The following is a 21,941-nucleotide window of genomic DNA, read 5'->3' as shown; positions in this document are numbered from 1 at the left end:
CAGCTGCGAAAGGCATCTCAAGGGGAGCGCAAAAGTGACGCGACTTGGCTGCCACCAATGATATTTCCATGAGACCATCCCGAACCATAGGCTGATTTTCCTTCCTAGGGTTAAGGTTTGAGTTACGCCTAGGGTAAGGGTTCTATTAACCAGAAAGCCCTGAGTTCCAAGAACACAGCAGCTGCGAAGGACTAGCCAAGAAGAGCGCAAAAGTACCACAACATGCCTGCCTCCACAGCTTTTTCCTTGGGGACATGCCTAATTCCTGGCTGATTTGCCTTTCTCGTCTTAGGGCTGGGGTTCGGCCTAGGGCTAGGATTTTTAAAATCAGGAAGCCCTGAGTTCCAGGCACACTGGAGCTGTGAAAGGCATCCAAAAGGGAGTGCAAAAGTGCCACAACATGGCTGCTTTCACGGCTTTTTCCTTGGCAAGAAGCCTAACACCAGGCTGATTTGCCTTCCCAGGGTTACTGTTAGGCTTAGGCCTAGGGCTAGGATTTTTAAAACTAGGAAGCCCTTAGCTCCAGGCACACTGCAGCTGTTCAAGGCATCCCAAGGGGAGTACAAAAGTGCAACAACATGGCAGCTTTCACAGCTTTTTCCTTGGCACCATCCCTATACCTAGGCTGATTTATCTGCCTAGGGTTAGGGTTCAGCCTAGGATTTCTTTAACCAGGAAGCCCTGAGTTCCAGGCTTACTTCATCTGCCAAAAGCATCCCAAAGGGAGTGTAGAAGTGCCACAACATGGCTGCTTTCACGGCTTTTCCCTTAGGAAGAACCCTAATACCCGGCTGATTTACCTTCCTAGGGTTACTGTTAGGCTTAGGCCTAGGACTTTTAAAACCAGGAAGCCCTGGGCTCCAGGCACACTGCAGCTGCGAAAGGCATCCCAAGGGGAGCGCAAAAGTGACGCGACTTGGCTGCCACCAATGATATTTCCATGAGACCATCCCGAACCATAGGCTGATTTTCCTTCCTAGGGTTAAGGTTTGAGTTACGCCTAGGGTAAGGGTTCTATTAACCAGAAAGCCCTGAGTTCCAAGAACACAGCAGCTGCGAAGGACTAGCCAAGAAGAGCGCAAAAGTACCACAACATGCCTGCCTCCACAGCTTTTTCCTTGGGGACATGCCTAATTCCTGGCTGATTTGCCTTTCTCGTCTTAGGGCTGGGGTTCGGCCTAGGGCTAGGATTTTTAAAATCAGGAAGCCCTGAGTTCCAGGCACACTGGAGCTGTGAAAGGCATCCAAAAGGGAGTGCAAAAGTGCCACAACATGGCTGCTTTCACGGCTTTTTCCTTGGCAAGAAGCCTAACACCAGGCTGATTTGCCTTCCCAGGGTTACTGTTAGGCTTAGGCCTAGGGCTAGGATTTTTAAAACTAGGAAGCCCTTAGCTCCAGGCACACTGCAGCTGTTCAAGGCATCCCAAGGGGAGTACAAAAGTGCAACAACATGGCAGCTTTTCCAGCTTTTTCCTTGGCACCATCCCTATACCTAGGCTGATTTATCTGCCTAGGGTTAGGGTTCAGCCTAGGGCTTGGATTTCTTTAACCAGGAAGCCCTGAGTTCCAGGCTTACTTCATCTGCCAAAGGCATCCCAAAGGGAGTGCAGAAGTGCCACAACATGGCTGCTTTCACGGCTTTTCCCTTAGGAAGAACCCTAATACCCGGCTGATTTACCTTCCTAAGGTTACTGTTGGGCTTAGTCCTAGGACTTTTAAAACCAGGAAGCCCTGGGCTCCAGGCACACTGCAGCTGCGAAAGGCATCCCAAGGGGAGCGCAAAAGTGACGCAACTTGGCTGTCACCACTGATATTTCCATGAGAGCATCCCGAACCATAGGCTGATTTTCCTTCCTAGGGTTAAGGTTTGAGTTACGCCTAGGGTAAGGGTTCTATTAACCAGAAAGCCCTGAGTTCCAAGAACACAGCAGCTGCGAAGGACTAGCCAAGAAGAGCGCAAAAGTACCACAACATGCCTGCCTCCACAGCTTTTTCCTTGGGGACATGCCTAATTCCTGGCTGATTTGCCTTTCTCGTCTTAGGGCTGGGGTTCGGCCTAGGGCTAGGATTTTTAAAATCAGGAAGCCCTGAGTTCCAGGCACACTGGAGCTGTGAAAGGCATCCAAAAGGGAGTGCAAAAGTGCCACAACATGGCTGCTTTCACGGCTTTTTCCTTGGCAAGAAGCCTAACACCAGGCTGATTTGCCTTCCCAGGGTTACTGTTAGGCTTAGGCCTAGGGCTAGGATTTTTAAAACTAGGAAGCCCTTAGCTCCAGGCACACTGCAGCTGTTCAAGGCATCCCAAGGGGAGTACAAAAGTGCAACAACATGGCAGCTTTCACAGCTTTTTCCTTGGCACCATCCCTATACCTAGGCTGATTTATCTGCCTAGGGTTAGGGTTAGGGTTCAGCCTAGGGCTTGGATTTTTTTAACCAGGAAGCCCTGAGTTCCAGGCTTACTTCATCTGCCAAAGGCATCCCAAAGGGAGTGCAGAAGTGCCACAACATGGCTGCTTTCACGGCTTTTCCCTTAGGAAGAGCCCTAATACCCGGCTGATTTACCTTCCTAGGGTTACTGTTAGGCTTAGGCCTAGGACTTTTAAAACCAGGAAGCCCTGGGCTCCAGGCACACTGCAGCTGCGAAAGGCATCCCAAGGGGAGCGCAAAAGTGACGCAACTTGGCTGCCACCAATGATATTTCCATGAGACCATCCCGAACCATAGGCTGATTTTCCTTCCTAGGGTTAAGGTTTGAGTTACGCCTAGGGTAAGGGCTCTATTAACCAGAAAGCCCTGAGTTCCAAGAACACAGCAGCTGCGAAGGACTAGCCAAGAAGAGCGCAAAAGTACCACAACATGCCTGCCTCCACCGCTTTTTCCTTGGGGACATGCCTAATTCCTGGCTGATTTGCCTTTCTCGTCTTAGGGTTGGGGTTCGGCCTAGGGCTAGGATTTTTAAAATCAGGAAGCCCTGAGTTCCAGGCACACTGGAGCTGTGAAAGGCATCCAAAAGGGAGTGCAAAAGTGCCACAACATGGCTGCTTTCACGACTTTTTCCTTGGCAAGAAGCCTAACACCAGGCTGATTTACTTTCCCAGGGTTACTGTTAGGCTTAGGCTTAGGGCTAGGATTTTTAAAACTAGGAAGCCCTTAGCTCCAGGCACACTGCAGCTGTTCAAGGCATCCCAAGGGGAGTACAAAAGTGCAACAACATGGCAGCTTTCACAGCTTTTTCCTTGGCACCATCCCTATACCTAGGCTGATTTATCTGCCTAGGGTTAGGGTTCAGCCTAGGGCTTGGATTTCTTTAACCAGGAAGCCCTGAGTTCCAGGCTTACTTCATCTGCCAAAGGCATCCCAAAGGGAGTGCAGAAGTGCCACAACATGGCTGCTTTCACGGCTTTTCCCTTAGGAAGAACCCTAATACCCGGCTGATTTACCTTCCTAGGGTTACTGTTAGGCTTAGGCCTAGGACTTTTAAAACCAGGAAGCCCTGGGCTCCAGGCACACTGCAGCTGCGAAAGGCATCCCAAGGGGAGCACAAAAGTGACGCAACTTGCCTGCCACCAATGATATTTCCATGAGACCATCCCGAACCATAGGCTGATTTTCCTTCCTAGGCTTAAGGTTTGAGTTACGCCTAGGGTAAGGGTTCTATTAACCAGAAAGCCCTGAGTTCCAAGAACACAGCAGCTGCGAAGGACTAGCCAAGAAGAGCGCAAAAGTACCACAACATGCCTGCCTCCACAGCTTTTTCCTTGGGGACATGCCTAATTCCTGGCTGATTTGCCTTTCTCGTCTTAGGGCTGGGGTTCGGCCTAGGGCTAGGATTTTTAAAATCAGGAAGCCCTGAGTTCCAGGCACACTGGAGCTGTGAAAGGCATCCAAAAGGGAGTGCAAAAGTGCCACAACATGGCTGCTTTCACGGCTTTTTCCTTGGCAAGAAGCCTAACACCAGGCTGATTTACCTTCCCAGGGTTACTGTTAGGCTTAGGCCTAGGGCTAGGATTTTTAAAACTAGGAAGCCCTTAGCTCCAGGCACACTGCAGCTGTTCAAGGCATCCCAAGGGGAGTACAAAAGTGCAACAACATGGCAGCTTTCACAGCTTTTTCCTTGGCACCATCCCTATACCTAGGCTGATTTATCTGCCTAGGGTTAGGGTTCAGCCTAGGGCTTGGATTTCTTTAACCAGGAAGCCCTGAGTTCCAGGCTTACTTCATCTGCCAAAGGCATCCCAAAGGGAGTGCAGAAGTGCCACAACATGGCTGCTTTCACGGCTTTTCCCTTAGGAAGAACCCTAATACCCGGCTGATTTACCTTCCTAGGGTTACTGTTAGGCTTAGGCCTAGGACTTTTAAAACCAGGAAGCCCTGGGCTCCAGGCACACTGCAGCTGCGAAAGGCATCCCAAGGGGAGCGCAAAAGTGACGCAACTTGGCTGTCACCACTGATATTTCCATGAGAGCATCCCGAACCATAGGCTGATTTTCCTTCCTAGGGTTAAGGTTTGAGTTACGCCTAGGGTAAGGGTTCTATTAACCAGAAAGCCCTGAGTTCCAAGAACACAGCAGCTGCGAAGGACTAGCCAAGAAGAGCGCAAAAGTACCACAACATGCCTGCCTCCACAGCTTTTTCCTTGGGGACATGCCTAATTCCTGGCTGATTTGCCTTTCTCGTCTTAGGGCTGGGGTTCGGCCTAGGGCTAGGATTTTTAAAATCAGGAAGCCCTGAGTTCCAGGCACACTGGAGCTGTGAAAGGCATCCAAAAGGGAGTGCAAAAGTGCCACAACATGGCTGCTTTCACGGCTTTTTCCTTGGCAAGAAGCCTAACACCAGGCTGATTTGCCTTCCCAGGGTTACTGTTAGGCTTAGGCCTAGGGCTAGGATTTTTAAAACTAGGAAGCCCTTAGCTCCAGGCACACTGCAGCTGTTCAAGGCATCCCAAGGGGAGTACAAAAGTGCAACAACATGGCAGCTTTCACAGCTTTTTCCTTGGCACCATCCCTATACCTAGGCTGATTTATCTGCCTAGGGTTAGGGTTAGGGTTCAGCCTAGGGCTTGGATTTCTTTAACCAGGAAGCCCTGAGTTCCAGGCTTACTTCATCTGCCAAAGGCATCCCAAAGGGAGTGCAGAAGTGCCACAACATGGCTGCTTTCACGGCTTTTCCCTTAGGAAGAACCCTAATACCCGGCTGATTTACCTTCCTAGGGTTACTGTTAGGCTTAGGCCTAGGACTTTTAAAACCAGGAAGCCCTGGGCTCCAGGCACACTGCAGCTGCGAAAGGCATCCCAAGGGGAGCGCAAAAGCGACGCAACTTGGCTGCCACCACTGATATTTCCATGAGACCATCCCGAACCATAGGCTGATTTTCCTTCCTAGGCTTAAGGTTTGAGTTACGCCTAGGGTAAGGGCTCTATTAACCAGAAAGCCCTGAGTTCCAAGAACACAGCAGCTGCGAAGGACTAGCCAAGAAGAGCGCAAAAGTACCACAACATGCCTGCCTCCACAGCTTTTTCCTTGGGGACATGCCTAATTCCTGGCTGATTTGCCTTTCTCGTCTTAGGGTTGGGGTTCGGCCTTAGGTTAGGATTTTTAAAATCAGGAAGCCCAGAGTTCCAGGCACACTGGAGCTGTGAAAGGCATCCAAAAGGGAGTGCAAAAGTGCCACAACATGGCTGCTTTCACGACTTTTTCCTTGGCAAGAAGCCTAACACCAGGCTGATTTCCCTTCCCAGGGTTACTGTTAGGCTTAGGCCTAGGGCTAGGATTTTTAAAACTAGGAAGCCCTTAGCTCCAGGCACACTGCAGCTGTTCAAGGCATCCCAAGGGGAGTACAAAAGTGCAACAACATGGCAGCTTTCACAGCTTTTTCCTTGGCACCATCCCTATACCTAGGCTGATTTATCTGCCTAGGGTTAGGGTTCAGCCTAGGGCTTGGATTTCTTTAACCAGGAGGCCCTGAGTTCCAGGCTTACTTCATCTGCCAAAGGCATCCCAAAGGGAGTGCAGAAGTGCCACAACATGGCTGCTTTCACGGCTTTTCCCTTAGGAAGAACCCTAATACCCGGCTGATTTACCTTCCTAGGGTTACTGTTAGGCTTAGGCCTAGGACTTTTAAAACCAGGAAGCCCTGGGCTCCAGGCACACTGCAGCTGCGAAAGGCATCCCAAGGGGAGCGCAAAAGTGACGCAACTTGGCTGCCACCAATGATATTTCCATGAGACCATCCCGAACCATAGGCTGATTTTCCTTCCTAGGCTTAAGGTTTGAGTTACGCCTAGGGTAAGGGTTCTATTAACCAGAAAGCCCTGAGTTCCAAGAACACAGCAGCTGCGAAGGACTAGCCAAGAAGAGCGCAAAAGTACCACAACATGCCTGCCTCCACAGCTTTTTCCTTGGGGACATGCCTAATTCCTGGCTGATTTGCCTTTCTCGTCTTAGGGCTGGGGTTCGGCCTAGGGCTAGGATTTTTAAAATCAGGAAGCCCTGAGTTCCAGGCACACTGGAGCTGTGAAAGGCATCCAAAAGGGAGTGCAAAAGTGCCACAACATGGCTGCTTTCACGACTTTTTCCTTGGCAAGAAGCCTAACACCAGGCTGATTTGCCTTCCCAGGGTTACTGTTAGGCTTAGGCCTAGGGCTAGGATTTTTAAAACTAGGAAGCCCTTAGCTCCAGGCACACTGCAGCTGTTCAAGGCATCCCAAGGGGAGTACAAAAGTGCAACAACATGGCAGCTTTCACAGCTTTTTCCTTGGCACCATCCCTATACCTAGGCTGATTTATCTGCCTAGGGTTAGGGTTCAGCCTAGGGCTTGGATTTCTTTAACCAGGAAGCCCTGAGTTCCAGGCTTACTTCATCTGCCAAAGGCATCCCAAAGGGAGTGCAGAAGTGCCACAACATGGCTGCTTTCACGGCTTTTCCCTTAGGAAGAACCCTAATACCCGGCTGATTTACCTTCCTAGGGTTACTGTTAGGCTTAGGCCTAGGACTTTTAAAACCAGGAAGCCCTGGGCTCCAGGCACACTGCAGCTGCGAAAGGCATCCCAAGGGGAGCGCAAAAGTGACGCAACTTGGCTGCCACCAATGATATTTCCATGAGACCATCCCGAACCATAGGCTGATTTTCCTTCCTAGGCTTAAGGTTTGAGTTACGCCTAGGGTAAGGGTTCTATTAACCAGAAAGCCCTGAGTTCCAAGAACACAGCAGCTGCGAAGGACTAGCCAAGAAGAGCGCAAAAGTACCACAACATGCCTGCCTCCACAGCTTTTTCCTTGGGGACATGCCTAATTCCTGGCTGATTTGCCTTTCTCGTCTTAGGGCTGGGGTTCGGCCTAGGGCTAGGATTTTTAAAATCAGGAAGCCCTGAGTTCCAGGCACACTGGAGCTGTGAAAGGCATCCAAAAGGGAGTGCAAAAGTGCCACAACATGGCTGCTTTCACGGCTTTTTCCTTGGCAAGAAGCCTAACACCAGGCTGATTTCCCTTCCCAGGGTTACTGTTAGGCTTAGGCCTAGGGCTAGGATTTTTAAAACTAGGAAGCCCTTAGCTCCAGGCACACTGCAGCTGTTCAAGGCATCCCAAGGGGAGTACAAAAGTGCAACAACATGGCAGCTTTCACAGCTTTTTCCTTGGCACCATCCCTATACCTAGGCTGATTTATCTGCCTAGGGTTAGGGTTCAGCCTAGGATTTCTTTAACCAGGAAGCCCTGAGTTCCAGGCTTACTTCATCTGCCAAAAGCATCCCAAAGGGAGTGTAGAAGTGCCACAACATGGCTGCTTTCACGGCTTTTCCCTTAGGAAGAACCCTAATACCCGGCTGATTTACCTTCCTAGGGTTACTGTTAGGCTTAGGCCTAGGACTTTTAAAACCAGGAAGCCCTGGGCTCCAGGCACACTGCAGCTGCGAAAGGCATCCCAAGGGGAGCGCAAAAGTGACGCGACTTGGCTGCCACCACTGATATTTCCATGAGACCATCCCGAACCATAGGCTGATTTTCCTTCCTAGGGTTAAGGTTTGAGTTACGCCTAGGGTAAGGGTTCTATTAACCAGAAAGCCCTGAGTTCCAAGAACACAGCAGCTGCGAAGGACTAGCCAAGAAGAGCGCAAAAGTACCACAACATGCCTGCCTCCACAGCTTTTTCCTTGGGGACATGCCTAATTCCTGGCTGATTTGCCTTTCTCGTCTTAGGGTTGGGGTTCGGCCTAGGGCTAGGATTTTTAAAATCAGGAAGCCCTGAGTTCCAGGCACACTGGAGCTGTGAAAGGCATCCAAAAGGGAGTGCAAAAGTGCCACAACATGGCTGCTTTCACGGCTTTTTCCTTGGCAAGAAGCCTAACACCAGGCTGATTTGCCTTCCCAGGGTTACTGTTAGGCTTAGGCCTAGGGCTAGGATTTTTAAAACTAGGAAGCCCTTAGCTCCAGGCACACTGCAGCTGTTCAAGGCATCCCAAGGGGAGTACAAAAGTGCAACAACATGGCAGCTTTCACAGCTTTTTCCTTGGCACCATCCCTATACCTAGGCTGATTTATCGGCCTAGGGTTAGGGTTAGGCTTCAGCCTAGGGCTTGGATTTCTTTAACCAGGAAGCCCTGAGTTTCAGGCTTACTTCATCTGCCAAAGGCATCCCAAAGGGAGTGCAGAAGTGCCACAACATGGCTGCTTTCACGGCTTTTCCCTTAGGAAGAACCCTAATACCCGGCTGATTTACCTTCCTAGGGTTACTGTTAGGCTTAGGCCTAGGACTTTTAAAACCAGGAAGCCCTGGGCTCCAGGCACACTGCAGCTGCGAAAGGCATCTCAAGGGGAGCGCAAAAGTGACGCAACTTGGCTGCCACCACTGATATTTCCATGAGACCATCCCGAACCATAGGCTGATTTTCCTTCCCAGGGTTAAGGTTTGAGTTACGCCTAGGGTAAGGGTTCTATTAACCAGAAAGCCCTGAGTTCCAAGAACACAGCAGCTGCGAAGGACTAGCCAAGAAGAGCGCAAAAGTACCACAACATGCCTGCCTCCACAGCTTTTTCCTTGGGGACATGCCTAATTCCTGGCTGATTTGCCTTTCTCGTCTTAGGGTTGGGGTTCGGCCTAGGGCTAGGATTTTTAAAATCAGGAAGCCCTGAGTTCCAGGCACACTGGAGCTGTGAAAGGCATCCAAAAGGGAGTGCAAAAGTGCCACAACATGGCTGCTTTCACGACTTTTTCCTTGGCAAGAAGCCTAACACCAGGCTGATTTACTTTCCCAGGGTTACTGTTAGGCTTAGGCCTAGGGCTAGGATTTTTAAAACTAGGAAGCCCTTAGCTCCAGGCACACTGCAGCTGTTCAAGGCATCCCAAGGGGAGTACAAAAGTGCAACAACATGGCAGCTTTCACAGCTTTTTCCTTGGCACCATCCCTATACCTAGGCTGATTTATCTGCCTAGGGTTAGGGTTCAGCCTAGGGCTTGGATTTCTTTAACCAGGAAGCCCTGAGTTCCAGGCTTACTTCATCTGCCAAAGGCATCCCAAAGGGAGTGCAGAAGTGCCACAACATGGCTGCTTTCACGGCTTTTCCCTTAGGAAGAACCCTAATACCCGGCTGATTTACCTTCCTAGGGTTACTGTTAGGCTTAGGCCTAGGACTTTTAAAACCAGGAAGCCCTGGGCTCCAGGCACACTGCAGCTGCGAAAGGCATCTCAAGGGGAGCGCAAAAGTGACGCAACTTGGCTGCCACCACTGATATTTCCATGAGACCATCCCGAACCATAGGCTGATTTTCCTTCCTAGGCTTAAGGTTTGAGTTACGCCTAGGGTAAGGGTTCTATTAACCAGAAAGCCCTGAGTTCCAAGAACACAGCAGCTGCGAAGGACTAGCCAAGAAGAGCGCAAAAGTACCACAACATGCCTGCCTCCACAGCTTTTTCCTTGGGGACATGCCTAATTCCTGGCTGATTTGCCTTTCTCGTCTTAGGGTTGGGGTTCGGCCTAGGGCTAGGATTTTTAAAATCAGGAAGCCCTGAGTTCCAGGCACACTGGAGCTGTGAAAGGCATCCAAAAGGGAGTGCAAAAGTGCCACAACATGGCTGCTTTCACGGCTTTTTCCTTGGCAAGAAGCCTAACACCAGGCTGATTTACCTTCCCAGGGTTACTGTTAGGCTTAGGCCTAGGGCTAGGATTTTTAAAACTAGGAAGCCCTTAGCTCCAGGCACACTGCAGCTGTTCAAGGCATCCCAAGGGGAGTACAAAAGTGCAACAACATGGCAGCTTTCACAGCTTTTTCCTTGGCACCATCCCTATACCTAGGCTGATTTATCTGCCTAGGGTTAGGGTTCAGCCTAGGGCTTGGATTTCTTTAACCAGGAAGCCCTGAGTTCCAGGCTTACTTCATCTGCCAAAGGCATCCCAAAGGGAGTGCAGAAGTGCCACAACATGGCTGCTTTCACGGCTTTTCCCTTAGGAAGAACCCTAATACCCGGCTGATTTACCTTCCTAAGGTTACTGTTAGGCTTAGGCCTAGGACTTGTAAAACCAGGAAGCCCTGGGCTCCAGGCACACTGCAGCTGTGAAAGGCATCCCAAGGGGAGCGCAAAAGTGACGCGACTTGGCTGCCACCAATGATATTTCCATGAGACCATCCCGAACCATAGGCTGATTTTCCTTCCTAGGGTTAAGGTTTGAGTTACGCCTAGGGTAAGGGTTCTATTAACCAGAAAGCCCTGAGTTCCAAGAACACAGCAGCTGCGAAGGACTAGCCAAGAAGAGCGCAAAAGTACCACAACATGCCTGCCTCCACAGCTTTTTCCTTGGGGACATGCCTAATTCCTGGCTGATTTGCCTTTCTCGTCTTAGGGCTGGGGTTCGGCCTAGGGCTAGGATTTTTAAAATCAGGAAGCCCTGAGTTCCAGGCACACTGGAGCTGTGAAAGGCATCCAAAAGGGAGTGCAAAAGTGCCACAACATGGCTGCTTTCACGGCTTTTTCCTTGGCAAGAAGCCTAACACCAGGCTGATTTCCCTTCCCAGGGTTACTGTTAGGCTTAGGCCTAGGGCTAGGATTTTTAAAACTAGGAAGCCCTTAGCTCCAGGCACACTGCAGCTGTTCAAGGCATCCCAAGGGGAGTACAAAAGTGCAACAACATGGCAGCTTTCACAGCTTTTTCCTTGGCACCATCCCTATACCTAGGCTGATTTATCTGCCTAGGGTTAGGGTTCAGCCTAGGATTTCTTTAACCAGGAAGCCCTGAGTTCCAGGCTTACTTCATCTGCCAAAAGCATCCCAAAGGGAGTGTAGAAGTGCCACAACATGGCTGCTTTCACGGCTTTTCCCTTAGGAAGAACCCTAATACCCGGCTGATTTACCTTCCTAGGGTTACTGTTAGGCTTAGGCCTAGGACTTTTAAAACCAGGAAGCCCTGGGCTCCAGGCACACTGCAGCTGCGAAAGGCATCCCAAGGGGAGCGCAAAAGTGACGCGACTTGGCTGCCACCAATGATATTTCCATGAGACCATCCCGAACCATAGGCTGATTTTCCTTCCTAGGGTTAAGGTTTGAGTTACGCCTAGGGTAAGGGTTCTATTAACCAGAAAGCCCTGAGTTCCAAGAACACAGCAGCTGCGAAGGACTAGCCAAGAAGAGCGCAAAAGTACCACAACATGCCTGCCTCCACAGCTTTTTCCTTGGGGACATGCCTAATTCCTGGCTGATTTGCCTTTCTCGTCTTAGGGCTGGGGTTCGGCCTAGGGCTAGGATTTTTAAAATCAGGAAGCCCTGAGTTCCAGGCACACTGGAGCTGTGAAAGGCATCCAAAAGGGAGTGCAAAAGTGCCACAACATGGCTGCTTTCACGGCTTTTTCCTTGGCAAGAAGCCTAACACCAGGCTGATTTGCCTTCCCAGGGTTACTGTTAGGCTTAGGCCTAGGGCTAGGATTTTTAAAACTAGGAAGCCCTTAGCTCCAGGCACACTGCAGCTGTTCAAGGCATCCCAAGGGGAGTACAAAAGTGCAACAACATGGCAGCTTTCACAGCTTTTTCCTTGGCACCATCCCTATACCTAGGCTGATTTATCTGCCTAGGGTTAGGGTTAGGGTTCAGCCTAGGGCTTGGATTTTTTTAACCAGGAAGCCCTGAGTTCCAGGCTTACTTCATCTGCCAAAGGCATCCCAAAGGGAGTGCAGAAGTGCCACAACATGGCTGCTTTCACGGCTTTTCCCTTAGGAAGAGCCCTAATACCCGGCTGATTTACCTTCCTAGGGTTACTGTTAGGCTTAGGCCTAGGACTTTTAAAACCAGGAAGCCCTGGGCTCCAGGCACACTGCAGCTGCGAAAGGCATCCCAAGGGGAGCGCAAAAGTGACGCAACTTGGCTGCCACCAATGATATTTCCATGAGACCATCCCGAACCATAGGCTGATTTTCCTTCCTAGGGTTAAGGTTTGAGTTACGCCTAGGGTAAGGGCTCTATTAACCAGAAAGCCCTGAGTTCCAAGAACACAGCAGCTGCGAAGGACTAGCCAAGAAGAGCGCAAAAGTACCACAACATGCCTGCCTCCACCGCTTTTTCCTTGGGGACATGCCTAATTCCTGGCTGATTTGCCTTTCTCGTCTTAGGGTTGGGGTTCGGCCTAGGGCTAGGATTTTTAAAATCAGGAAGCCCTGAGTTCCAGGCACACTGGAGCTGTGAAAGGCATCCAAAAGGGAGTGCAAAAGTGCCACAACATGGCTGCTTTCACGACTTTTTCCTTGGCAAGAAGCCTAACACCAGGCTGATTTACTTTCCCAGGGTTACTGTTAGGCTTAGGCTTAGGGCTAGGATTTTTAAAACTAGGAAGCCCTTAGCTCCAGGCACACTGCAGCTGTTCAAGGCATCCCAAGGGGAGTACAAAAGTGCAACAACATGGCAGCTTTCACAGCTTTTTCCTTGGCACCATCCCTATACCTAGGCTGATTTATCTGCCTAGGGTTAGGGTTCAGCCTAGGGCTTGGATTTCTTTAACCAGGAAGCCCTGAGTTCCAGGCTTACTTCATCTGCCAAAGGCATCCCAAAGGGAGTGCAGAAGTGCCACAACATGGCTGCTTTCACGGCTTTTCCCTTAGGAAGAACCCTAATACCCGGCTGATTTACCTTCCTAGGGTTACTGTTAGGCTTAGGCCTAGGACTTTTAAAACCAGGAAGCCCTGGGCTCCAGGCACACTGCAGCTGCGAAAGGCATCCCAAGGGGAGCACAAAAGTGACGCAACTTGCCTGCCACCAATGATATTTCCATGAGACCATCCCGAACCATAGGCTGATTTTCCTTCCTAGGCTTAAGGTTTGAGTTACGCCTAGGGTAAGGGTTCTATTAACCAGAAAGCCCTGAGTTCCAAGAACACAGCAGCTGCGAAGGACTAGCCAAGAAGAGCGCAAAAGTACCACAACATGCCTGCCTCCACAGCTTTTTCCTTGGGGACATGCCTAATTCCTGGCTGATTTGCCTTTCTCGTCTTAGGGCTGGGGTTCGGCCTAGGGCTAGGATTTTTAAAATCAGGAAGCCCTGAGTTCCAGGCACACTGGAGCTGTGAAAGGCATCCAAAAGGGAGTGCAAAAGTGCCACAACATGGCTGCTTTCACGGCTTTTTCCTTGGCAAGAAGCCTAACACCAGGCTGATTTACCTTCCCAGGGTTACTGTTAGGCTTAGGCCTAGGGCTAGGATTTTTAAAACTAGGAAGCCCTTAGCTCCAGGCACACTGCAGCTGTTCAAGGCATCCCAAGGGGAGTACAAAAGTGCAACAACATGGCAGCTTTCACAGCTTTTTCCTTGGCACCATCCCTATACCTAGGCTGATTTATCTGCCTAGGGTTAGGGTTCAGCCTAGGGCTTGGATTTCTTTAACCAGGAAGCCCTGAGTTCCAGGCTTACTTCATCTGCCAAAGGCATCCCAAAGGGAGTGCAGAAGTGCCACAACATGGCTGCTTTCACGGCTTTTCCCTTAGGAAGAACCCTAATACCCGGCTGATTTACCTTCCTAGGGTTACTGTTAGGCTTAGGCCTAGGACTTTTAAAACCAGGAAGCCCTGGGCTCCAGGCACACTGCAGCTGCGAAAGGCATCCCAAGGGGAGCACAAAAGTGACGCAACTTGCCTGCCACCAATGATATTTCCATGAGACCATCCCGAACCATAGGCTGATTTTCCTTCCTAGGCTTAAGGTTTGAGTTACGCCTAGGGTAAGGGTTCTATTAACCAGAAAGCCCTGAGTTCCAAGAACACAGCAGCTGCGAAGGACTAGCCAAGAAGAGCGCAAAAGTACCACAACATGCCTGCCTCCACAGCTTTTTCCTTGGGGACATGCCTAATTCCTGGCTGATTTGCCTTTCTCGTCTTAGGGCTGGGGTTCGGCCTAGGGCTAGGATTTTTAAAATCAGGAAGCCCAGAGTTCCAGGCACACTGGAGCTGTGAAAGGCATCCAAAAGGGAGTGCAAAAGTGCCACAACATGGCTGCTTTCACGGCTTTTTCCTTGGCAAGAAGCCTAACACCAGGCTGATTTACCTTCCCAGGGTTACTGTTAGGCTTAGGCCTAGGGCTAGGATTTTTAAAACTAGGAAGCCCTTAGCTCCAGGCACACTGCAGCTGTTCAAGGCATCCCAAGGGGAGTACAAAAGTGCAACAACATGGCAGCTTTCACAGCTTTTTCCTTGGCACCATCCCTATACCTAGGCTGATTTATCTGCCTAGGGTTAGGGTTAGGGTTCAGCCTAGGGCTTGGATTTCTTTAACCAGGAAGCCCTGAGTTCCAGGCTTACTTCATCTGCCAAAGGCATCCCAAAGGGAGTGCAGAAGTGCCACAACATGGCTGCTTTCACGGCTTTTCCCTTAGGAAGAACCCTAATACCCGGCTGATTTACCTTCCTAGGGTTACTGTTAGGCTTAGGCCTAGGACTTTTAAAACCAGGAAGCCCTGGGCTCCAGGCACACTGCAGCTGCGAAAGGCATCCCAAGGGGAGCGCAAAAGCGACGCAACTTGGCTGCCACCACTGATATTTCCATGAGACCATCCCGAACCATAGGCTGATTTTCCTTCCTAGGCTTAAGGTTTGAGTTACGCCTAGGGTAAGGGCTCTATTAACCAGAAAGCCCTGAGTTCCAAGAACACAGCAGCTGCGAAGGACTAGCCAAGAAGAGCGCAAAAGTACCACAACATGCCTGCCTCCACAGCTTTTTCCTTGGGGACATGCCTAATTCCTGGCTGATTTGCCTTTCTCGTCTTAGGGTTGGGGTTCGGCCTTAGGTTAGGATTTTTAAAATCAGGAAGCCCAGAGTTCCAGGCACACTGGAGCTGTGAAAGGCATCCAAAAGGGAGTGCAAAAGTGCCACAACATGGCTGCTTTCACGACTTTTTCCTTGGCAAGAAGCCTAACACCAGGCTGATTTGCCTTCCCAGGGTTACTGTTAGGCTTAGGCCTAGGGCTAGGATTTTTAAAACTAGGAAGCCCTTAGCTCCAGGCACACTGCAGCTGTTCAAGGCATCCCAAGGGGAGTACAAAAGTGCAACAACATGGCAGCTTTCACAGCTTTTTCCTTGGCACCATCCCTATACCTAGGCTGATTTATCTGCCTAGGGTTAGGGTTCAGCCTAGGGCTTGGATTTCTTTAACCAGGAGGCCCTGAGTTCCAGGCTTACTTCATCTGCCAAAGGCATCCCAAAGGGAGTGCAGAAGTGCCACAACATGGCTGCTTTCACGGCTTTTCCCTTAGGAAGAACCCTAATACCCGGCTGATTTACCTTCCTAGGGTTACTGTTAGGCTTAGGCCTAGGACTTTTAAAACCAGGAAGCCCTGGGCTCCAGGCACACTGCAGCTGCGAAAGGCATCCCAAGGGGAGCGCAAAAGTGACGCAACTTGGCTGCCACCAATGATATTTTCATGAGACCATCCCGAACCATAGGCTGATTTTCCTTCCTAGGCTTAAGGTTTGAGTTACGCCTAGGGTAAGGGTTCTATTAACCAGAAAGCCCTGAGTTCCAAGAACACAGCAGCTGCGAAGGACTAGCCAAGAAGAGCGCAAAAGTACCACAACATGCCTGCCTCCACAGCTTTTTCCTTGGGGACATGCCTAATTCCTGGCTGATTTGCCTTTCTCGTCTTAGGGCTGGGGTTCGGCCTAGGGCTAGGATTTTTAAAATCAGGAAGCCCTGAGTTCCAGGCACACTGGAGCTGTGAAAGGCATCCAAAAGGGAGTGCAAAAGTGCCACAACATGGCTGCTTTCACGGCTTTTTCCTTGGCAAGAAGCCTAACACCAGGCTGATTTCCCTTCCCAGGGTTACTGTTAGGCTTAGGCCTAGGGCTAGGATTTTTAAAACTAGGAAGCCCTTAGCTCCAGGCACACTGCAGCTGTTCAAGGCATCCCAAGGGGAGTACAAAAGTGCAACAACATGGCAGCTTTCACAGCTTTTTCCTTGGCACCATCCCTATACCTAGGCTGATTTATCTGCCTAGGGTTAGGGTTCAGCCTAGGATTTCTTTAACCAGGAAGCCCTGAGTTCCAGGCTTACTTCATCTGCCAAAAGCATCCCAAAGGGAGTGTAGAAGTGCCACAACATGGCTGCTTTCACGGCTTTTCCCTTAGGAAGAACCCTAATACCCGGCTGATTTACCTTCCTAGGGTTACTGTTAGGCTTAGGCCTAGGACTTTTAAAACCAGGAAGCCCTGGGCTCCAGGCACACTGCAGCTGCGAAAGGCATCCCAAGGGGAGCGCAAAAGTGACGCGACTTGGCTGCCACCAATGATATTTCCATGAGACCATCCCGAACCATAGGCTGATTTTCCTTCCTAGGGTTAAGGTTTGAGTTACGCCTAGGGTAAGGGTTCTATTAACCAGAAAGCCCTGAGTTCCAAGAACACAGCAGCTGCGAAGGACTAGCCAAGAAGAGCGCAAAAGTACCACAACATGCCTGCCTCCACAGCTTTTTCCTTGGGGACATGCCTAATTCCTGGCTGATTTGCCTTTCTCGTCTTAGGGCTGGGGTTCGGCCTAGGGCTAGGATTTTTAAAATCAGGAAGCCCTGAGTTCCAGGCACACTGGAGCTGTGAAAGGCATCCAAAAGGGAGTGCAAAAGTGCCACAACATGGCTGCTTTCACGGCTTTTTCCTTGGCAAGAAGCCTAACACCAGGCTGATTTGCCTTCCCAGGGTTACTGTTAGGCTTAGGCCTAGGGCTAGGATTTTTAAAACTAGGAAGCCCTTAGCTCCAGGCACACTGCAGCTGTTCAAGGCATCCCAAGGGGAGTACAAAAGTGCAACAACATGGCAGCTTTTCCAGCTTTTTCCTTGGCACCATCCCTATACCTAGGCTGATTTATCTGCCTAGGGTTAGGGTTCAGCCTAGGGCTTGGATTTCTTTAACCAGGAAGCCCTGAGTTCCAGGCTTACTTCATCTGCCAAAGGCATCCCAAAGGGAGTGCAGAAGTGCCACAACATGGCTGCTTTCACGGCTTTTCCCTTAGGAAGAGCCCTAATACCCGGCTGATTTACCTTCCTAGGGTTACTGTTAGGCTTAGGCCTAGGACTTTTAAAACCAGGAAGCCCTGGGCTCCAGGCACACTGCAGCTGCGAAAGGCATCCCAAGGGGAGCGCAAAAGTGACGCAACTTGGCTGTCACCACTGATATTTCCATGAGAGCATCCCGAACCATAGGCTGATTTTCCTTCCTAGGGTTAAGGTTTGAGTTACGCCTAGGGTAAGGGTTCTATTAACCAGAAAGCCCTGAGTTCCAAGAACACAGCAGCTGCGAAGGACTAGCCAAGAAGAGCGCAAAAGTACCACAACATGCCTGCCTCCACAGCTTTTTCCTTGGGGACATGCCTAATTCCTGGCTGATTTGCCTTTCTCGTCTTAGGGCTGGGGTTCGGCCTAGGGCTAGGATTTTTAAAATCAGGAAGCCCTGAGTTCCAGGCACACTGGAGCTGTGAAAGGCATCCAAAAGGGAGTGCAAAAGTGCCACAACATGGCTGCTTTCACGGCTTTTTCCTTGGCAAGAAGCCTAACACCAGGCTGATTTGCCTTCCCAGGGTTACTGTTAGGCTTAGGCCTAGGGCTAGGATTTTTAAAACTAGGAAGCCCTTAGCTCCAGGCACACTGCAGCTGTTCAAGGCATCCCAAGGGGAGTACAAAAGTGCAACAACATGGCAGCTTTCACAGCTTTTTCCTTGGCACCATCCCTATACCTAGGCTGATTTATCTGCCTAGGGTTAGGGTTAGGGTTCAGCCTAGGGCTTGGATTTCTTTAACCAGGAAGCCCTGAGTTCCAGGCTTACTTCATCTGCCAAAGGCATCCCAAAGGGAGTGCAGAAGTGCCACAACATGGCTGCTTTCACGGCTTTTCCCTTAGGAAGAACCCTAATACCCGGCTGATTTACCTTCCTAGGGTTACTGTTAGGCTTAGGCCTAGGACTTTTAAAACCAGGAAGCCCTGGGCTCCAGGCACACTGCAGCTGCGAAAGGCATCCCAAGGGGAGCGCAAAAGCGACGCAACTTGGCTGCCACCACTGATATTTCCATGAGACCATCCCGAACCATAGGCTGATTTTCCTTCCTAGGCTTAAGGTTTGAGTTACGCCTAGGGTAAGGGCTCTATTAACCAGAAAGCCCTGAGTTCCAAGAACACAGCAGCTGCGAAGGACTAGCCAAGAAGAGCGCAAAAGTACCACAACATGCCTGCCTCCACAGCTTTTTCCTTGGGGACATGCCTAATTCCTGGCTGATTTGCCTTTCTCGTCTTAGGGTTGGGGTTCGGCCTTAGGTTAGGATTTTTAAAATCAGGAAGCCCAGAGTTCCAGGCACACTGGAGCTGTGAAAGGCATCCAAAAGGGAGTGCAAAAGTGCCACAACATGGCTGCTTTCACGGCTTTTTCCTTGGCAAGAAGCCTAACACCAGGCTGATTTGCCTTCCCAGGGTTACTGTTAGGCTTAGGCCTAGGGCTAGGATTTTTAAAACTAGGAAGCCCTTAGCTCCAGGCACACTGCAGCTGTTCAAGGCATCCCAAGGGGAGTACAAAAGTGCAACAACATGGCAGCTTTCACAGCTTTTTCCTTGGCACCATCCCTATACCTAGGCTGATTTATCTGCCTAGGGTTAGGGTTCAGCCTAGGGCTTGGATTTCTTTAACCAGGAGGCCCTGAGTTCCAGGCTTACTTCATCTGCCAAAGGCATCCCAAAGGGAGTGCAGAAGTGCCACAACATGGCTGCTTTCACGGCTTTTCCCTTAGGAAGAACCCTAATACCCGGCTGATTTACCTTCCTAGGGTTACTGTTAGGCTTAGGCCTAGGACTTTTAAAACCAGGAAGCCCTGGGCTCCAGGCACACTGCAGCTGCGAAAGGCATCCCAAGGGGAGCGCAAAAGTGACGCAACTTGGCTGCCACCAATGATATTTCCATGAGACCATCCCGAACCATAGGCTGATTTTCCTTCCTAGGCTTAAGGTTTGAGTTACGCCTAGGGTAAGGGTTCTATTAACCAGAAAGCCCTGAGTTCCAAGAACACAGCAGCTGCGAAGGACTAGCTAAGAAGAGCGCAAAAGTACCACAACATGCCTGCCTCCACAGCTTTTTCCTTGGGGACATGCCTAATTCCTGGCTGATTTGCCTTTCTCGTCTTAGGGCTGGGGTTCGGCCTAGGGCTAGGATTTTTAAAATCAGGAAGCCCTGAGTTCCAGGCACACTGCAGCTGTGAAAGGCATCCAAAAGGGAGTGCAAAAGTGCCACAACATGGCTGCTTTCACGGCTTTTTCCTTGGCAAGAAGCCTAACACCAGGCTGATTTCCCTTCCCAGGGTTACTGTTAGGCTTAGGCCTAGGGCTAGGATTTTTAAAACTAGGAAGCCCTTAGCTCCAGGCACACTGCAGCTGTTCAAGGCATCCCAAGGGGAGTACAAAAGTGCAACAACATGGCAGCTTTCACAGCTTTTTCCTTGGCACCATCCCTATACCTAGGCTGATTTATCTGCCTAGGGTTAGGGTTCAGCCTAGGATTTCTTTAACCAGGAAGCCCTGAGTTCCAGGCTTACTTCATCTGCCAAAAGCATCCCAAAGGGAGTGTAGAAGTGCCACAACATGGCTGCTTTCACGGCTTTTCCCTTAGGAAGAACCCTAATACCCGGCTGATTTACCTTCCTAGGGTTACTGTTAGGCTTAGGCCTAGGACTTTTAAAACCAGGAAGCCCTGGGCTCCAGGCACACTGCAGCTGCGAAAGGCATCCCAAGGGGAGCGCAAAAGTGACGCGACTTGGCTGCCACCAATGATATTTCCATGAGACCATCCCGAACCATAGGCTGATTTTCCTTCCTAGGGTTAAGGTTTGAGTTACGCCTAGGGTAAGGGTTCTATTAACCAGAAAGCCCTGAGTTCCAAGAACACAGCAGCTGCGAAGGACTAGCCAAGAAGAGCGCAAAAGTACCACAACATGCCTGCCTCCACAGCTTTTTCCTTGGGGACATGCCTAATTCCTGGCTGATTTGCCTTTCTCGTCTTAGGGCTGGGGTTCGGCCTAGGGCTAGGATTTTTAAAATCAGGAAGCCCTGAGTTCCAGGCACACTGGAGCTGTGAAAGGCATCCAAAAGGGAGTGCAAAAGTGCCACAACATGGCTGCTTTCACGGCTTTTTCCTTGGCAAGAAGCCTAACACCAGGCTGATTTGCCTTCCCAGGGTTACTGTTAGGCTTAGGCCTAGGGCTAGGATTTTTAAAACTAGGAAGCCCTTAGCTCCAGGCACACTGCAGCTGTTCAAGGCATCCCAAGGGGAGTACAAAAGTGCAACAACATGGCAGCTTTTCCAGCTTTTTCCTTGGCACCATCCCTATACCTAGGCTGATTTATCTGCCTAGGGTTAGGGTTCAGCCTAGGGCTTGGATTTCTTTAACCAGGAAGCCCTGAGTTCCAGGCTTACTTCATCTGCCAAAGGCATCCCAAAGGGAGTGCAGAAGTGCCACAACATGGCTGCTTTCACGGCTTTTCCCTTAGGAAGAACCCTAATACCCGGCTGATTTACCTTCCTAAGGTTACTGTTGGGCTTAGTCCTAGGACTTTTAAAACCAGGAAGCCCTGGGCTCCAGGCACACTGCAGCTGCGAAAGGCATCCCAAGGGGAGCGCAAAAGTGACGCAACTTGGCTGTCACCACTGATATTTCCATGAGAGCATCCCGAACCATAGGCTGATTTTCCTTCCTAGGGTTAAGGTTTGAGTTACGCCTAGGGTAAGGGTTCTATTAACCAGAAAGCCCTGAGTTCCAAGAACACAGCAGCTGCGAAGGACTAGCCAAGAAGAGCGCAAAAGTACCACAACATGCCTGCCTCCACAGCTTTTTCCTTGGGGACATGCCTAATTCCTGGCTGATTTGCCTTTCTCGTCTTAGGGCTGGGGTTCGGCCTAGGGCTAGGATTTTTAAAATCAGGAAGCCCTGAGTTCCAGGCACACTGGAGCTGTGAAAGGCATCCAAAAGGGAGTGCAAAAGTGCCACAACATGGCTGCTTTCACGGCTTTTTCCTTGGCAAGAAGCCTAACACCAGGCTGATTTGCCTTCCCAGGGTTACTGTTAGGCTTAGGCCTAGGGCTAGGATTTTTAAAACTAGGAAGCCCTTAGCTCCAGGCACACTGCAGCTGTTCAAGGCATCCCAAGGGGAGTACAAAAGTGCAACAACATGGCAGCTTTCACAGCTTTTTCCTTGGCACCATCCCTATACCTAGGCTGATTTATCTGCCTAGGGTTAGGGTTAGGGTTCAGCCTAGGGCTTGGATTTTTTTAACCAGGAAGCCCTGAGTTCCAGGCTTACTTCATCTGCCAAAGGCATCCCAAAGGGAGTGCAGAAGTGCCACAACATGGCTGCTTTCACGGCTTTTCCCTTAGGAAGAGCCCTAATACCCGGCTGATTTACCTTCCTAGGGTTACTGTTAGGCTTAGGCCTAGGACTTTTAAAACCAGGAAG

This window comes from Ammospiza caudacuta, chromosome 23, assembly GCF_027887145.1.
Source record: "Ammospiza caudacuta isolate bAmmCau1 chromosome 23, bAmmCau1.pri, whole genome shotgun sequence".
In the NCBI taxonomy this organism is placed as follows: domain Eukaryota; kingdom Metazoa; phylum Chordata; class Aves; order Passeriformes; family Passerellidae; genus Ammospiza; species Ammospiza caudacuta.
This window is presented reverse-complemented; position numbering follows the sequence as displayed.